The following is a 17,927-nucleotide window of genomic DNA, read 5'->3' as shown; positions in this document are numbered from 1 at the left end:
CCCTCAAGGGGACCCCGTCTGATCCTACAACACCACTCTAGTATCGCACCAACACGAACCCCTCAAGATCAAGCCCTGTGTAATAAAGGCTCCTTTTCCTACCCTTTCTCTGTTGCCTGAGACTCTATGTAACCATATTTCTTTATGAATGAATACCGTGTATCTGTATTTCTAAATGAAACCCCCTTTTGCTACTCTGGCCAAGGGCTCTCAGGGATGCAGGGAACAGCCATAATCCTTTAAGCGAAGAGGTCACATAGCCAGGGTGGTGCTCCTCTGTATATCCATAATACATTCAGGTACCATCTCCTGCCATTCCCAACCCTCCGAAGCCAGAGGCAATACACACACCTGGACCCATTGTTTTCCCCCGCCAGGTACTCAAGGATCCCTCCCAGATACTTACTGGTACTTGCTTATCAATGTCCTGGGACATAGTGCATTGTTACCTTATGTTAATCCTGTTTACCTCCATGCTAATGCCCCTTGCACCTTCCCCTTTTCTAACCTTTTACCCTGTCACAAGTGATGTATGTATGATGCTTTCGATGTGCATTATGGGATGGTGGTGGGAACTTTTAAAAGTTCTTGCAGCCCTGTTCACGGTGTTCAGTCTGGCATTGAACCTGCTGCGCAGTAATAAACCTTGCTGTTTGCTCCGGATCGTGGCTGGACTCCTTCCTTTTATACTCCGCAACGACCACAGGCCCTTGCCTGATGAGCTGGGTGGCTGAGCATTCTCGCACCCAGAATTTTGCCCTAACAGGGGAAGTCCATCGTTCCTCAGGCAACACACTCACAGGGCCCAAGAATGTCACACACATTGCCGGGGGGGCTCGCTCATCTGCCAACATGAACTCTGCCGCCGCCACCACCACCCGCCCATCATGCTCTTCTGGATTTCTCACACAGGCAAAGAAGCCCGTCTCTGTGCTAAAGAATAAATGCTGCCATCATCGTAATGCTGTTGTACAAATTTATGGTGTGGCCACATTTCACCTGCAGATCTCACGACATAAAAATGCAATGCAAAATTACAAAATATACGAACAAAAAAAAAGCACAAACCCTCCGGGGGGAGAGTTGGAAAAGGTTCAGACAGGGGCAACCTAAACGGTCAAGGGAATGGAGAGACTCCTCTGAGGAAAGGTTGCAGCGTTTAGGATTTTTTAGTTTGGAGAAAAGTTGCGTAATAATAATAATGATAATTTATACCCCGCCCCAACCACTGGGTTTCCCCAACCACTCTGGATGGCTCCCAACAATATTAAAAAGCCGATAAAACATCAAACATTTAAAAACTTCCCTGGACAGGGCTGCCTTCAGATGTCTTCTAAAATCAGATAGTTGTTTATTTCCTTGACATCTGATGGGGGGGCGTTCCACAGGGCGGGCGCCACTACCGAGAAGGCCCTCTGCCTGGTTCCCTGTAACCTCACTTCTCGCAGTGAGGGAACCGCCAGAAGGCCCTCAGAGCTGGACCTCAGTATCCAGGCAGAATGATGGGGGTGGAGACGCTCCTTCAGGTATAGTAGGCTAAGGCCGTTTAGGGCTTTCAAGGACAGCACCAACGTTTTGGATTGTGCTCGGAAATGTACTGGGAGCCAATGTAGGTCTTTCAGGGGTGGTGTTATATGGTCTTGCTAAGAGTAAGTGGAGACATGATAGTAGCTTACAAAATGAGGCACGGTATGGAGGAAGTGGACAGAGGAATGCTTTCCTCCCTCTCGTAACACTGGAACACAAGAGCATCCAAGGAAGCTGAATGTGGGAAGATTCAGGGGAGCGAGAACTGCGGAACTCACTCCCACAGGAGGCAGGGATGGCCACTAACTTGGCCAAAAGTGGGTTCGACAAATTCATGGAGGGGAAGGCTATCAATGGGTGCTACCACCCAAGATGGCTATGCTCTGCCTCCATAGTCAGAGGCAGTAATGCTTCTGAATACCAGTTGCTGGAAGCTACAGGAGGGGGGAGGGTTGTTGTACTTGGGGGTCCCGCTTGCAGGTTTCCCCAAAGGCATCTGGTCAACCACCATGAGAACAGGATGCTGGACTAGATGGGCCATTGGCCTAATCCATGAGGGCTCTTATATTCTTACAACAGAAAGCTGGCATAGCTGAGTCAGTAGAGCATGAGTCTCTTAATCTCAGGGTTGTGGGTTTGAGCCCCACATTGGGCAAAGGATTCCCGCATCGCCAGGGGTTGAACTAGATGATCCTCGTGGTTCCTTCCAACTCTACAATTCTGTGACTCTGGGTGCTAATAGGGAGGTGTCGTTGCCTTGTTTCCTTTCCAGAGAAAGCCAGCTCATGCCCACTGCCCCGGGCCGTACCCTTAATCTCTCCTGTCTGGTCAATAATCAGAAAGGGCAAGGTCCTCTCTCCACCTAGCTGGGGGTGTCCTTTATTTGCACATTTTCTTTACCACAGACGGCAAGCGTGCTGAATTGACACCACCACCCCTCTCCAACCTTCAGTAACCAACACACCTTGTGATCTTGGGCCTGTGTACTCAGCAGCAACAGCTGGTGCAAATGTGGCACAGCCTCGGCCCAGTATACCTGAAGGAGTGTCTCCACCCCCATCGTTCAGCCCAGACACTGGGGTCCACCTCCGAAGGCCTTCTGGCAGTTCCCTCACTGCGAGAAGTGAGGTTGCTGGGAACCAGGCAGAGGGCCTTCTCAGTAGTGGTGCCTGCCCTGTGGAGCACCCTCCTGCCAGGTGTCAAGGAAATAAACAACCACCTGATTTTAGAAGACACCTGAAGACTACCCTGTATATCAGGAAGTTCTTAATGTCTGATGTTTTACAATTTTTAACGTGCTGTGAGCCGCCCAGAGTGGCTGGGGAAACCCAGCCAGATGGGCGGGGTATAAATTATTATTATTATTACTACTATTATTATTATTATTATTATTATTATTATTATTATTATTATTATTTTTCTCTGTCAGCCCTCACTTACCTGTCTTCCTGCTTACAACCACTCCAGGAGGTGATGGTGGCTGTCAGTTTCTTCCTCCTCCTTAGCCTTATTTTGGCCTTTGTAGAATTCATCATGTAAGACAGTGATGGCGAACCTATGACACACGTGTCAGACATGACACGCAGAGCCCTCACTGCTGGCACGCGCCCCATCGGCCCATTCGCGCTGTTGTTGTTGGTCCCCCCCCCTTTTGTTCTTCCGCTCCTCCTACAGCTTGTCTCTGCTAGAGCTTGTCTCCAGTACAACTTGTCTCTGCTGTTAAAACCCGGTTCCTTTTTTGTTGTTGTTGTTGTTGCTGGTAGCCAGAGATTGGTTTTTTAACCCTTTCTGTGCTGTTTTTTTCTGGCGCTTTGGCAGACAATGATTGGGTGTAACAGTATTCGTTTTTTAACCCGTTCAGTGCTGGGTTTTTTGATGCTTTGGCAGACTATATCGGTGTTGCGTGTTAGTTCCAGCGAAGGTATTATTCGTCATTTATTTCTGTTCTCTTCCCCCCCCCCCAAAAAAAGCGCAGCAGCTTTGGGGCAACCCCCCCAAAAGCAAAGCAACTTTTGCACCCCCCAAAAAAACCTCCAAAACTTTGGTTAGCAGCGCCCCCCAAAAAGCTCAGCAACTCTGGGCACTTTGTAGGTTTTTGGGTTTGGTTAAATAATTAGTTTCTGGTTTATTAAATACAGTTATATATTACAATTATACATTTTTGTTATTTAAACTATAAATATCACGAAATTATGGTTTTTTTCTCGAAGTGACACACCACCCAGGTTATGCTCGGTTTTTTGGCGAATTTTGACACACCAAGCTCAAAAGGTTGCCTATCACTGATGTAAGAAGAGGATGGGGACAATACAATTTTATTTATTACATTTATATCCCACTTTTCCCTCCAAGGAGCTCAAGGTAGCACACACGAATGTATTTCTCCTCCTCCTCCTCTAATCCCTACAACAGCCCTGTGTGCCAGGTTAGGTTGAGGCGCAGTGAGAGCCCAAAGGTCAGTACCAGCAGCTTAAAAAGCATCAATAGGAGTATAGCATCTCTAGATCAAGGGAAGTAATAGTGCCACTGTATTCTGCTCTGGTCAGACCTCACCTGGAGTACTGTGTCCAGTTCTGGGCACCACAGTTCAAGAAGGATACTGACAAGCTGGAACGTGTCCAGAAGAGGGCAACCAAAATGGTCAAAGGCCTGGAAACGATGCCTTATGAGGAACGGCTTAGGGAGCTGGGTATGTTTAGCCTGGAGAAGAGAAGGTTAAGGGGTGATATGATAGCCATGTTCAAATATATAAAAGGTTGTCATATAGAGGAAGGAGAAAGGTTGTTTTCTGCTGCTCCAGAGAAGCGGACACGGAGCAATGGATTCAAACTACAAGAAAGAAGATTCCACTTAAACATTAGGAAGAACTTCCTGACAGTAAGAGCTGTTCGGCAGTGGAATTTGCTACCAAGGAGTGTGGTGGAGTCTCCTTCTTTGGAGATCTTTAAGCAGAGGCTTGACAGCCATCTGTCAGGAATGCTTTGATGGTGTTTCCTGCTCGGCAGGGGGTTGGACTGGATGGCCCTTGTGGTCTCTTCCAACTCTATGATTCTATGATTCTATGACCTTGTGAGCTTCATGGCCAAGTGGGGAGTTGAACCCTGGTCTCCCAGGTCCTAGCCTGACACTCTAACCCAGGATTTCCCAAACCTGGGTCTCCAGCTGTTTTTGGACTACAGCTCCCATCATCCCTAGCTAGCAAGACCAGTGGTCATGGATGATGGGAACTGTAGTCTGAAAACAGCTGGAAGACCCAGGTTTGTGAAGCACTGCTTTAAGCACTGCACCACACTGGTTTTGCGATGGTATTCTAGAGAATAGGATCATAGGAAGAGTGTGGCTACTGCATCAGGATAATGGCTCACTTAGTCCAGCATCCTTTGTCACAGTGGCTAGCAGATGTCTATGTAAAGCCCGTAAGCAGGATCAGTGTGCAATCATACTCTCCTTACTTGCAATTCCCAGCAACTGGTTTTCAGAGGAATATACTGCCTCTGGCAGGGGAAGTGGAACATAGCCGTTGTGGCTAATAGCTTCATCTTCCATGAATTTAACAGAAATTGTCTACGTTACTAGTCCTCTTCGTGTTGGCACCTTCCGCCTCAAAATGCTGCACTGAATGCTGGGGAAGTGTTCCAACTCTACTTGCAAAGCTGGTTCCTAACAGGATCCTCATATTCCAGGGTCCTTGTATTCCAGGCAAAGAGGTCCTGTAGTCTATGTGCAGATTTTAATTTTAATTTTATTTTCTCTGTGGCACGGTAGGCTGTATGGGGTGGCGGAAATAGATGGAATTTGGAAAGAGACTGAAAATGCCTGTGCATGTTTTCTGACAATTTTGCATGTGGACAGTGAGACTTACCTTCCAAGAGAGAGGGAGGGATCCGGCACGCTATGTCCCTCAGCAGACAGACAGAAACACATTCCCCTCGGTGCCAAAATAAATACTAAATAATTTAAGCTGCTTTAATATATTTCTTTCACATCGTCTACAGTCCTTTAATAATTTAGCGCAACCTGTAATGGAAGCTGCATGGAGAGGTAAGACAATCTTTTCCAGAAGCTCCGTGTTGACGGAGGAATGGGCAAGCTTTCGAGTTCACACAGGGTGCTTCATCTTTCAGGGAGGAAAGGTGGTGATCTCTATGAACCAGTGATTATGCTGTTCACTAAATGCAACGATTCCTGACCCTTGTGCCAAAAGGGTCCAAAGAAATTTAGTAAGATCTGGGTACCTTCTTGATATCTGTAAAGCCAGTCCTGTAAAGCCAGTGTGGTGTAGTGGTTAGAGCAGGCATCCCCAAACTTCGGCCCTCCAGATGTTTTGAACTACAATTCCCATCTTCCCCGGCCACTGGTTCTGTTAGCTAGGGATCATGGGAGTTGTAGGCCAAAACATAAAGACATCCAAAGAAGGAGACTCCACGTTCCAGCTTGTCAGTATCCTTCTTGAACTGGACACAGTACTCCAGGTGAGGTCTGACCAGAGCAGAATACAGTGGTACTATTACCTCCCTTGATCTAGTCCAAGCGTCCCCAAACTAAGGCCCGCACCCCGTTGTCTTGAAACTAGAGAACCCTGTGGTTTCAGTGTTTCTAAATCGATTAATCCTGCTCACTTTCTCCAGATTGACCGTAGGAGCCCATCCTCAAGAGCTGACTCGCCCCCTTTTGCTCTGGTTGTTCCAATCAGCGCAAAGGGTGATAAGGCTTTGTGGCTAAAATGCTCCCCTTGCATGCTGATTGGACGTCTCTAGGTACCTGGAGATCCTAGGCCACTACACCAGGCATCCCCAAACTTCGGCCCTCCAGATGTTTTGGCCTACAACTCCCATGATCCCTAGCTAACAGGACCAGTGGTCAGGGGTGATGGGAATTGTAGTCCAAAACATCTGGAGGGCCGAAGTTTGGGGATGCCTGCATTACACCTCTGGGGGTAACCAACACAGTACCCACCAGAAGTTGTTGGAATACCACTCCCATCAGCCCCGAATACCCTGGGCAATGGTCACAGGGGTGATGGAAGTTGTAGTTAGCACAGTTGTTGTGGGGATAACACGGCGAGGGGGAGTGCAAACGCCCACATGAGCGGCAGGCCCTTTCCAACTGCTTTCTACTCTCTAGAAATACCACTGCCTGTCTCCAGCTTCAGACAAACGGGTGGTGACCTCATCCTGCCTGTTGCACAGCAGAGTTGGCCCGGGATTTGTCAGCGGCTGAGTCATGACCTCATTGGCTCAGTCTGAAGATTTGAAACAAAACAAACCCCAGCTGAACAAAGCCAGAGGAATATTACAGCCTGAAAGACACCCAGATACTAGGAAGCAAGAAATCGGCCGGCGTCCTCCCCTGCCCTTCCGGCAAGTCACAAGCAGCCTTCCCCAACCTGGCACACTCCCTCCATGTTTCGGACTACAACAGGGGTAGGCAACCTAAGGCCCGTGGGCCGGATGCGGCCCAATCACCTTCTCAATCTGTTTTTATATGAGCAGAATGTGTCCTTTTATTTAAAACTAGTGTAATTCAGCCCGTTGAGTAAACGGGCGCTAGAACATCCCGGGGTTCGGAGAAGCGCTTGCGCAGCGCTTCTCCGAACCCTGGGACCTGTCCTTGCTGTTGGCAGCAGGAGGACAGGAACGAAGGAGGAGAAAGCAGCCCTTTCTCCTCCTTCCTTCCTCTCCCCCAGCCGCCAACAGGAAGGAGACATCCCGGGGTTCGGAGAAGCGCTTGCGCAGCACTTCTCTGAACCCCGGGACCTGTCCTTTCTGGACGCACACACACACACACTCTCCCCCCCGCCCCCGCCAACGCTCAGTCCGGCCGGGAGCGGCGGTTGGCGGCCGCAGGGAAACGGTAGGTGGGGGGGAGAGCGCGCACGCGTGTGCGTCCAGTCTCTGTGTCCAATCCCTGTGTCTGTGGGGCACATGCGCAGTAGCGCAAACCCAGGGACACAGGGAATACTGGACGCAGAGACACTTGCACTTTATTATATAGGATGCATCTCTGGGTTATTTGTGGGGCATAGGAATTTGTTCTCCCCCCCCCCAATATAATCCGGCCCACCACATGGTCTGAGGGACAGTGGACCAGCCCACGGCTGAAAAAGGTTGCTGTCCTCTGGACTACAGCTCCCATCAGCCCCCAGCTAGCGCAGCTATGGGGCACCAAAGCTGGCTGGGGCTGATGGGAGATGGAGTCCAGGACCTAGTTCCCAGACCATGAAGACAGGGCTGTGTCCATTTCACAATGGCACAGCCAAATGTGGCCCAGGGTATAGAACCCAGAATCTCAGCTTTTTATCCCCTTAAAAATACTGTAACTGACACATCCAGTGGTGGTGTAGTGGTTAGAGTGTCAGACTAGGGCCTGAATTCTAATCCCCCCACTCAGCCATGAAGTTCACATTCAGAGTCTCTCAGCCTAACCTACCTCACAGGGCTGTTGTGAGGATACAATGTCTGTGAGGCCGGGTAAATTGTACATCACCTTGAGCTCCTTGAAGGAATAATAATAATAATAATAATAATAATAATAATAATAATTTATTATTTATACCCTGCCCATCTGGCTGGGTTCCCTCAGCCACTCTGGGCGGCTTCCAACAAAATATTAAAATACAGAAATCCATCAAACATTAAAAGCTTCCGTAAACAGGGCTGCCTTGAGATGCCTTCTAAATGTCTGGTAATTGTTGTTCTCTTTGACCTCTTGTGGGAGGGCATTCCACAGGGTGGGTGCCACTACCGAGAAGGCCCCCTGCCTGGTTCCCTGTAACTTGGCTTCTCGCAACGAGGGAACCGCCAGAAGGCCCTCAGCGCTGGACTGAGGAAAGGTGAGATATAAATGTAATAAATAAAATTCTTCATTTTTTTTTGGTACAAAATTGTAGAATTTGATGGGACCCCCCCAGGGTCATCTAGTCCAACCCCCTGCAATGCAGGAATCTCAACACTTGGTCACCCATCCAATTTGAAACCATAATGGACCCTGCTTAGCTTACCACCCTTCATCCATAGATCTCAGGGCGTTTCACAACATATATACAGTGCTTTTTCCCTAGAAAAATAGGTGCCGGTACTCCCCATGAAGTTGTTACAGTAAGTGCCACATGGAAAAAAATGTGCTGGTACTGGATGCCATTGAGTACCCCCTGAAAGAAAGCACTGGTACACAGGAAAACAAATCTATCAAGCCGAAAAGCAAAACGGGGGAAAATATTGCAAGCACATTTGTTGTGCTTGGTGGTACTAATTCACAAGTTTTACAGCATTAATTATTATTTAACTATCAAGTCTGATGCACAGAGAAATGGCAGAGACTTCCAGTCTGTTCCTCCTCCTCTTAATACAGTGGTACCTCAGGTTAAGTACTTAATTGGTTCTGGAAGCCCGTACTTAACATGAAGCGAACTTCCCCATTGAAAGTAATAGAAAGTGGATTAATCCGTTCCAGACGGGTCCGCAGAGTACTTAAATTGAAAGTACTCAACCTGAAGCGTACTTAACCCGAGGTATGACTGTACCATTCTTGCCTGCTCACAGTAGTCACTACTGAGTAGTGCATTAGCAGAGGGGATGTGCGAGACAGGGGAGTGCTTCTGGTCAGTTTTCCATCTGTGAAATGGGTCTCATTTAAGGCCCATTTAAGGTGGTGGTGGAGAGCCCCCTTGTGGGGATGGGGGCCTTGGCGGCTGCCCTAAACTGCCAACCATCCCACCCCAGAGGTACCCAATTCTATTCATTTGAATCAACTTCTCTGAGCCCATTATCTCTCCCCCCTTCGCCGCTCCCATCTTCTCCAATTACGTTCTCCTTCTAATGTAACATCTGGCAACGGCTTGCACCCCCCCCCTGCATCTCCTTTGCGGCTACACTTCTGGCTGGCAAAGCACTCAGATCTATTATTTTTCAAAGGAGAGGGAAAACCCAACAGAGTGGAACTGTATCCTGTAAAATGCTACCACCTGCTGTTGAGATGCCTCTGTGCAGAAGGGAAGGGCTGTAGCTCAGTGGTAGAGCATCTGCTTTGCATGCAGAAGGTCCCAGGTTCAATTCCCAGCATCTCCAGGCAGGGCTGGGAAACAGATTGCTGCCTGAAATCCTGGAGAGCTGCTGCCAGTTGGTGCAGGCAATATTGGGCTGGATGAACCAATAGGTTTGACTTAGAATGCTTCCTTTTTAATTCAACTCAATTTTTTAAAAGAACAATAAGGACTAGAATCTTAATTTCTCTTCAGGGGAAGAGTGGTAGCTCAGGGGGCAGAGCATCTGCTTTGCTTGCAGAAAGTATTAGAGAGCTATGGTTGGGATGTACCTTCAACACATTTATCGCATTGTACAAATGGAGTTGTGGGTTGCTGGCCTGCCAGGGCCTATTCCCAAGCAGTGTAGTTTCACAACTGAGCGCACACACATTGTGATCTCACACTCCTTTCTCCTGGGACTAATTTTATTCCTTGAAACTTGGGGACTCGGTTGAAAACTCTTGTCTCAAGCCACAGTTTATTGGGCTTCATTAACTGTGGTTTGTTCCAAAGCCACAAGTAGCTATGGTTTGTTTGTAGAATACAAAGCCATGTTTTAATCTGTCATATAAAGATCTGCTGGCAAGCCCAGTAGATGTGATCATCATAATTAAAAGCTTCCTTAGCTCTAACCAGACATTCGGCTAAGTTAGGGCGGGATCTGTTCCTGCCTCCTCTGTATCATTTACTGGAAAAAAGAGCAAGACATCAACACATGAAAGAACAGAGTACAGCGCTTCAATTATTAAGCAGCAACCGAGCTCTTTCAATGTACCCAACCCAGGTTCCCCATAGACAAAAGCAATGGCAGGAAACGCCCTCTGCAATTAAAGTGCATAGGGCACACGACCAATGGAGCATGCACATTTCAGACTCTGGCCATCGTTAGGATAAGTGGATAAAGAACATTGCAGAGCAAAAGGGGCAGAAAACAGGTCTCTGCTGCACGTAGCTTAAAAGGCGAATTCAAAATAGAGGAGGAGGAGGAAAAAGGGGGACCCATTGGAAACCCAGACACATGAAGAATAGGAACATAAGCAGCTGTCCTTGCTCCATCAAGCCCACAGGGGATGTTTCCTGTGCTACCTGGAGATTGAACTGGGGACCTTCTGCTTCCAAAGCAGATAATAATAATAATAATAATAATAATAATAATAATAATAATAATAATAAATTATTTATTTAAAAAATTTCTGAAACAACAAGGCATATAAAAATACACACCCACACAACAGAAAAGAGAAAAGAAGAAGAAAAAACAATACAACAACAAAATACAGAATACAGAAAATACCACAATACAAAAAATGCAAATAAAAAAACAAAAATTCTAACTTATTAAACTTATCTCCAATCTAATGACTTCCTCGTTCCCTCTCCTTCTGTGATTCTTTTCATCACTTCTGTAGTAAAGTCTAAATCTTGTATAAATTCTGTTGTTGTTTAGTCGTTTAGTCGTGTCCGACTCTTCGTGACCCCATGGACCATAGCACGCCAGGCACTCCTGTCTTGCACTGCCTCCCGCAGTTTGGTCAAACTCATGTTCGTAGCTTCGAGAACACTGTCCAACCATCTTGTCCTCTGACGTAGTATAAATTCTACTTATTACTTAATATTCCCGTATTTTTTATATCTTTTACATTTAATCCTATTATATTCTATCTAAATCTTTCTTCTGAATAAAATAAAATCCTTATTTCTAACTATACTTATCTCTTGCCATTATATTATCTACAACCTCTAATTTTTCTCCTTCACTTCCCTTATTTCTAATCTACAACAACAACAACAACAATATATTATTATTATTATTAGCTGGGTTTCCCCAGCCACTCTAGGCGGCTTCCAACCGAATGTTAAAAACAGTACAGCATCAAACATTAAAAACTTCCCTAAACAGGGCCGCCTTCAGTTGTATTCTAAAAGTAAAATAGTTGCTTATTGCCTTGACATCTGCTGGGAGGGCGTTCCGAGGGCGGAACGGACCGAGGCCATTTAGGGCTTTAAAGGTCAGTACCAACACATTGAATTGTGCTCGGAAACGTACTGGGAGCCAGTGTAGATCTCTCAGGACCGGTGTTATGTGGTACCGGCGGCCACTCCCAGTCACTAGTCTAGCTGCCGCATTCTGGATTAATTGCAGCTTCCGGGTCACCTTCAAAGGTAGCACCACATAGGCATACCTGCCAAGTCCTGGACGGAAAGATCCGGGATCGGCAGCCCGCGACACCGGAAGTTACGTAGACGCAACTTCCGGTGGCGCTTTGCCCTTCTATGGGCACCAGAAAATGGCGGCGCCGGCGCCGGAAGTCGCTTCCACGCATGACCGGAAACACGTAAAAGCAACTTCTGGCGCCGCCATTTTCTGATGCCCATAGAAGGGCAAAGCGGCACCAGAAAAATGGCCGCCGGCAGAAGCAGTTTTAAGGGACAATATCGGGATAAAAAGCTAAACGGGAGACCGCCGGGAAACGGTAGGAAAAAAGGGGTTTTCCCGGTGGAAACGGGATACTTGGCAGCTATGCCACATAGGGCACATTGCAGTAGTCCAAGCGGGAGATAACCAGAGCATGCACCATTCTGGCGAGACAGTCTGCGGACAGGTAGGGTCTCAGCCTGCGTACCAGATGGAGCTGGTAGACAGCCGCCCTGGACACAGAATTAACCTGTGCCTCCATGGACAGCTGTGAGTCCAAAATGACTCCCAGGCTGCGCACCTCGTCCTTCAGTTACCCCATTCAGGACCAGGGAGTCCTCCACACCTGCCCGCCTCCTGTCCCCGCAAAACAGTACAGTACTTTTGTCTTGTCAGGATTCAACTTCAACCTCAACCTCAACCTTTATTGAGATGATTTATTACTAAGCTACAGTCGTTCCCCATCGCTCCATCTAGCTAAATATTGTCTACACCAGGGGTCCCCAGACTTACCGGGCTTCAGGCCGGAGAGTAGGGGAGTGCGCGCGCAGCGGGCCGGAGGGCGGGGGAGTGCGTGCCCGTGCGCATGCGCACACGGTCGGGAAAAAATCGCCGAAAATCGCTTGTGCGCATGCGTATGGGCCTCCCCCGACCCGGAAGTGCATCGGAAATGACCTCTTCTGGGTCGGGAGAGGCCCATACGCATGCACACAAAGGATTTTCAGCGATTTTTTGCCGATTTTGAAGATCGTCGCCGTGCCGTAAGAGCGGGCGGCGGCAGCGGGCGGCGGGGGTCGTCGCAGGCCGGATTGGGAGGCTAATTGGGCCGTACCCGGCCCGGGGGCCGTAGTCTGGGGACCCCTGGTCTACACTGACTGGCAGCAGCTCCTCTGGGTTCTTGGTGGGGGTCTCTTCCAGTCCTGCCTGGAGATGCCGGGGATTGAACCTGGAACCTTCTGGAAGCAAAGCAGGTGCTCTGCTATGGAGCCATGGTCCTTTGCTCTGAATGTGTAGAGGAACAGTTCTTTAGTGCCAGAAAACCGCCTTAGAAATGCAGGTGCCATAACCCATTCAGCTTCCTTCCCTGCGTCACTGCCCTCCTGCCGCAGCCCCGGGTAGCCCATGTTGGGAGATTCATTCCCCGTGTGCAGTCATAGGTTTGTTGTCTGTCATATGACTGTATGTGTTTTCATTCCACAGAGTGGAAGTGACGTAGACAGGATGTTTGTCTTACTGTGTTCCTAAGTGGGACTGTTATTCCTTTGTTCATTCTCTTTGCTGTGTGATGCTAGAGCAGGCATCCCCAAACTGCGGCCCTCCAGATGTTTTGGCCTACAACTCCCATGATCCCTAGCTAACAACAGGACCAGTGTTTGGGGAAGATGGGAATTGTAGTCCAAAACACCTGGAGGGCCGAAGTTTGGGGATGCCTGTGCTAGAGAGAGAGGGACCCATGATGAAGAGCTCCGTGTGTGTCTATGTGTAAATAGTTTAGCCAAATGCTGTGCTACTGAGTCTGTTACGCAACTGCGCAAACCTCTGCGTATCTGTGAAGTGTGCTGGTGTTCATCTGACACCAGTCGCTGTGATGTTCGGGCTGGAGAATGCTTATGAAGCTCCCGAACGATCGCCCAGGAGGGGGAGGACATGCCAGCCGGGCATGTGTCTCTGCCAGGGTCCTACTCGTAAGTAGGCCTTTTCCTGACAGCCCATCCATGGACATCCTGGGACCACCACCCTCCAATGACTTTGCAAACGGAACTGGAAGGAGATAGGAATATAGGAATCTGCCTTATAAATGAGGCAGATGATCTGTACAGCTAGCTTTCTTGACACTGACTGGCAGCAGCTCTCCATAGTTCCAGGCCCAGCTCTGCCTGGAGTTGCCAGGGGTGAATGCCACAGCAGGAAAAAAACCGATCATTTCAAATTCTGTAGCATTTTGTGTCCAAAGCACTTCTCAGCCTCTCTTTCATTTGGGTCCTTTCTCCTTTCCCTATTTTACCAAGGGCTTCAAAACCTTTGCCTTTTGGTCTGTGCTGGCCTGCCATCATCACAGAGAGGTCACATGACACACACACCCCAAAAAAAGCATGACATGGCAGCTTTCTGGGTGGGAAGTGATGATGTCATGGCAACCTCATCAATCATTGTGCAGGACTTGTCATGAGGTCACCGGCCAAACTCTAGAGCAGGCGTCCCCAAATTGCGGCCCTCCAGATGTTTTGGCCTACAACTCCCATGATCCCTAGCTAAGAGGACCAGTGGTCAGGGATGATGGGAATTGTAGTCCAAAACACCTGGAGGGCTGAAGTTTGGGGATGTGCCTGCTCTAGAGGCTCAGGGCTTAATTGTTTGAGATAGTCAACATATAATACTAGTGAGATGAAAAATATCTCTTTAAGAAAAAATATTTCCCGGAAGTTAGAGCAGGAAGGTTTAAGTGTATCCATGTGTGCCTGGAGCTTGAAATAAATTTGCTTTAGATGGTTTTCAGCTATGGAACGTTTCTGTAAGCTGCTCTCATCCCTTCAGCTCCGGGAAGGCAAAGCTTACATAATGAGGGTGGAGTATCTCTGATCTAGCACGGATGGTACTTCTAAAACTAACAAGCTGCTTTTGTCCTTCTTTTGATGGAGAACAGCTTGCACCAAATTTAGATGAAAAAAATAATGAGGCTTCCTTTGTTTATTGTGCACCTGTAGTATTCTTAGCTTTTTTAACATTAAGAGTCTGGGTGTGGAAACCCAGGCCTGGGGGGCAATGGTGGCCTAGGACACCCAGCCACCTGCCAGACATGCCCCTGATTTGGTAATATTTCCCCCCTTTCATAACATTTATATACCACTTGGTTTTTAAAAAAAGGTGCCCTCAAAGGTGATATTGAACTGTGAAAATACCATTCTTGTTTTGCCTGGATGGAGGATAGAAAAAAGGTGTAGAAGCCAGCTTACTGTATGACCGGGGTGGGGGTGGGGATATTTACATGCATTGCTCCGCTCAGTTTGGCCTCTGGCCCCACCCGCCACTGGTATGTCTGTGTCACACACACACACACACACACACACACACACACACACACACACACACACACACTGCAAAAGTTGCCAAGAAAAGAGTTCATCATATTAAGGTTCTCAGCCACCCCAAGTTGGGAGCCCCAGCAGGGCCAGAGCACTTAAAGTATTTGCAAACAATATTCTCGGGCATCTGCTTGTCGGGATTTCTCAGCTGTAGTACAGTTCTGTCGCATCCCATCAGCTTCCAGGAAATGAGACCAGATTAAGTCATCTGAAGGACAGAGCTGAAGGGGAAAGGTTTCCCTAGCCAGCCAGCCCTGACAATCCTCTATGGATTCTTACACACACAGGGCAGGGCAAAAACAGGCAGTTGCAGGAAGCTACTTTATACAGATCAATTGGTCCACCCAGTTTAGGACTGCCTACACTGACTGGCAGCAGCTCTCCAGGGTTCCAGACAGAGGTCTTTCCCAGCCCTGCCTGGAGATGCCAAAGATTGAACCTGGGACCTGTTGAGTACAAACTACCTTAGATGCTCTACAGCTAAACTATGACCCTTCTGCTACAAATGAAGCAAGAATCTAGTCCTCGTGATTCTGAATGAAGGGATCATTTAAAGGAGAGACTGCTTTATACCTAGTCTGGCCACTGGATCCCTTAGGGACTGCCCACAATGACCGGTAGGCAAGGGAACATCGCCAGCCCTGCCGTGAAATGCCAGGGATTGAAACCGAGACCTTCTGCATTCAAGGAAAATGCCTGCCACTGAGCTATGGTTCTTCACTCTCTTGATAGCCCTAGTCCAGTTTTGCCCAAACCGAATGACAACAGTTCTCTGGGGTTCTCAGCAAGTAACCTTCGCAGCCCTGCTTGGGAGATGTTGCCGGTGGATCCTGGGACCTTCTGCATGCAATGCAGATGTCTACCGCCTGAGGTCCAGCCCTTCAGGCACACCAGAAAATCAAAGCCCAGGGATGGAAGCTTATTCTGACATAGCTCAAAAATAATGCTGCACTTCCAAATGGACAAGCTGCCACCTAGTGGTCAAACCACCAAAAGCCACTACCGTAGTCCCAGGTTTTCCCTCCGCCAGCATCAATTAAAAAACAAAACAAAAAGCCACCCCAAACCAAGAATTAAAAGCAAACATGCTAGAATACAAGGTGGTTCTCGAAGAGCAAGCTTCACTGGCTCTTAGAAGTCGACTTTTAACTGAAGTACAAGAAACTATTTTATACCCAGTCAGGCCATGGATACCGATCTCAGCATTGGTTCTTCCACGTTACTTACTGCAACTCCCACCATCCCTGCCCATTGGCTGTTCTTGCAAGGGCTGATGGGAGTTGTGGTTCAGAGAAGCGGACACGGAGCAATGGATTCAAGCTACAAGAAAGAATATTCCACCTAAACATTAGGAAGAACCTCCTGACAGTAAGAGCTGTTCGACAGTGGAATTTGCTGCCAAGGAGTGTGGTGGAGTTTCCTTCTTTGGAGGTCTTTAAGCAGAGGCTTGACAGGCATATGTCAAGAATGCTTTGATGGGGTTTCCTGCTTGGCAGCGGGTTGGACTGGATGGCCCTTGTGCTCTCTTGCAACTCTATGATTCTAACATCTGGAGGTACAAAGATCTTTCATCTAGATCAGACATAGGCAACCTTGGCTCTCCAGATGTTTTGGAACTACAACTCCCATGATCCCTGACCACTGCCTGTTAGCTAGGGATCATGGGAGTTGTAGTTCCAAAACATCTGGAGAGCCAAGGTTGCCTATGCCTGATCTAGATATCTATGGATTGGAAGGCAGTCCTTTTAGCAGGCCTACTTGGAGATGCCAGTGGTTGAACCTGGGACATTCTGCATGCAAAGCAGGTGCCAGAGTACTGAATGACAGGCAATTTTATTTTGGGACTGGATGCAGCAAGGGCAGCTGTAAACTGATGTGTTGTTTGCAGTATTATTGGATTTGCATTGTTTAAAATGTTTTAGTCCTTTCTATATTTCTTTATTGCCGAGTACCACTTTGGTATTTTGTGGAAATATGAACACTTTCATAAATAAGTGAAACAGCACAATGGCAAATCTGATTTAGGTACTGCATAGGTTCCATGATATAACCAGCCCCAGAATCATGAAACAAAAGGTCAATAGAAACCGAATGTTTCCTTCATGTATGCATAAGGATCCTGGCTATGCTTTCATAATAGGTTGGTCCCGTAACACAGAACTGAATTGCCTTGCAGATCTTGTTTTATAAGGTTGTTTTTTTTAAGATCTCTCCCAGTGGTGTGAGTTGGATTGATTTTTGCTGAGACTCTCTCAAGATATACTCCAAAGTGCAATTACCATCAGCGCCCACCCCATTCCTCCTCTGTTCTTAGAAAATGCAATAGATTTGCAGTTTAATTTCTTCCTTCCACTACACAGGAACCATAGGAGAGCATAATGAAAGGCAGGCAGCCTCACAGATAAGTCTTCACTGATAGTCTTTCAAGGCTGCTAAATGCAAGGATGAAGGGTTGTACACTTATTGTATACTTATTGCAGAAGTGACAGAATTTCAAATTCAAAAATACTCTTTAAGCCAGGAAACCTGAATGCATTATTCTAGCTTGTGTGTCTACACCAGTCAAGGAACAGAGACAACAAATGCATGTATAACTAAGCACAGGCTCCTCTAATCAACACTTTTAGCATGCTTGTGCTATTTGCTCTCCAGCTTTGCAGAGGTCTTACCTAAGCATGGTAGAGATCAGATAAAATAGTTTCTGATAAAAACCTTCTAGCAGTCAGCCCGGGCAGCTGATTTTCTGCAGGGAGCACAACACTCCAGAACAGAACTGTAGTCTGGTACAATAAAGTGCGAAGGTGAAATGAGAATGCATCTAATGAGCCCAGCAGTGTGCTTTTATACAGCTTTGAGATAGTAAAGACTAAGGAGCTTT

The sequence above is a fragment of the Zootoca vivipara genome, chromosome 17 (genome assembly GCF_963506605.1).
Source record: "Zootoca vivipara chromosome 17, rZooViv1.1, whole genome shotgun sequence".
Classification (NCBI taxonomy): Eukaryota; Metazoa; Chordata; class Lepidosauria; order Squamata; family Lacertidae; genus Zootoca; species Zootoca vivipara.
Note: the sequence above shows the minus strand (reverse complement) of the source record.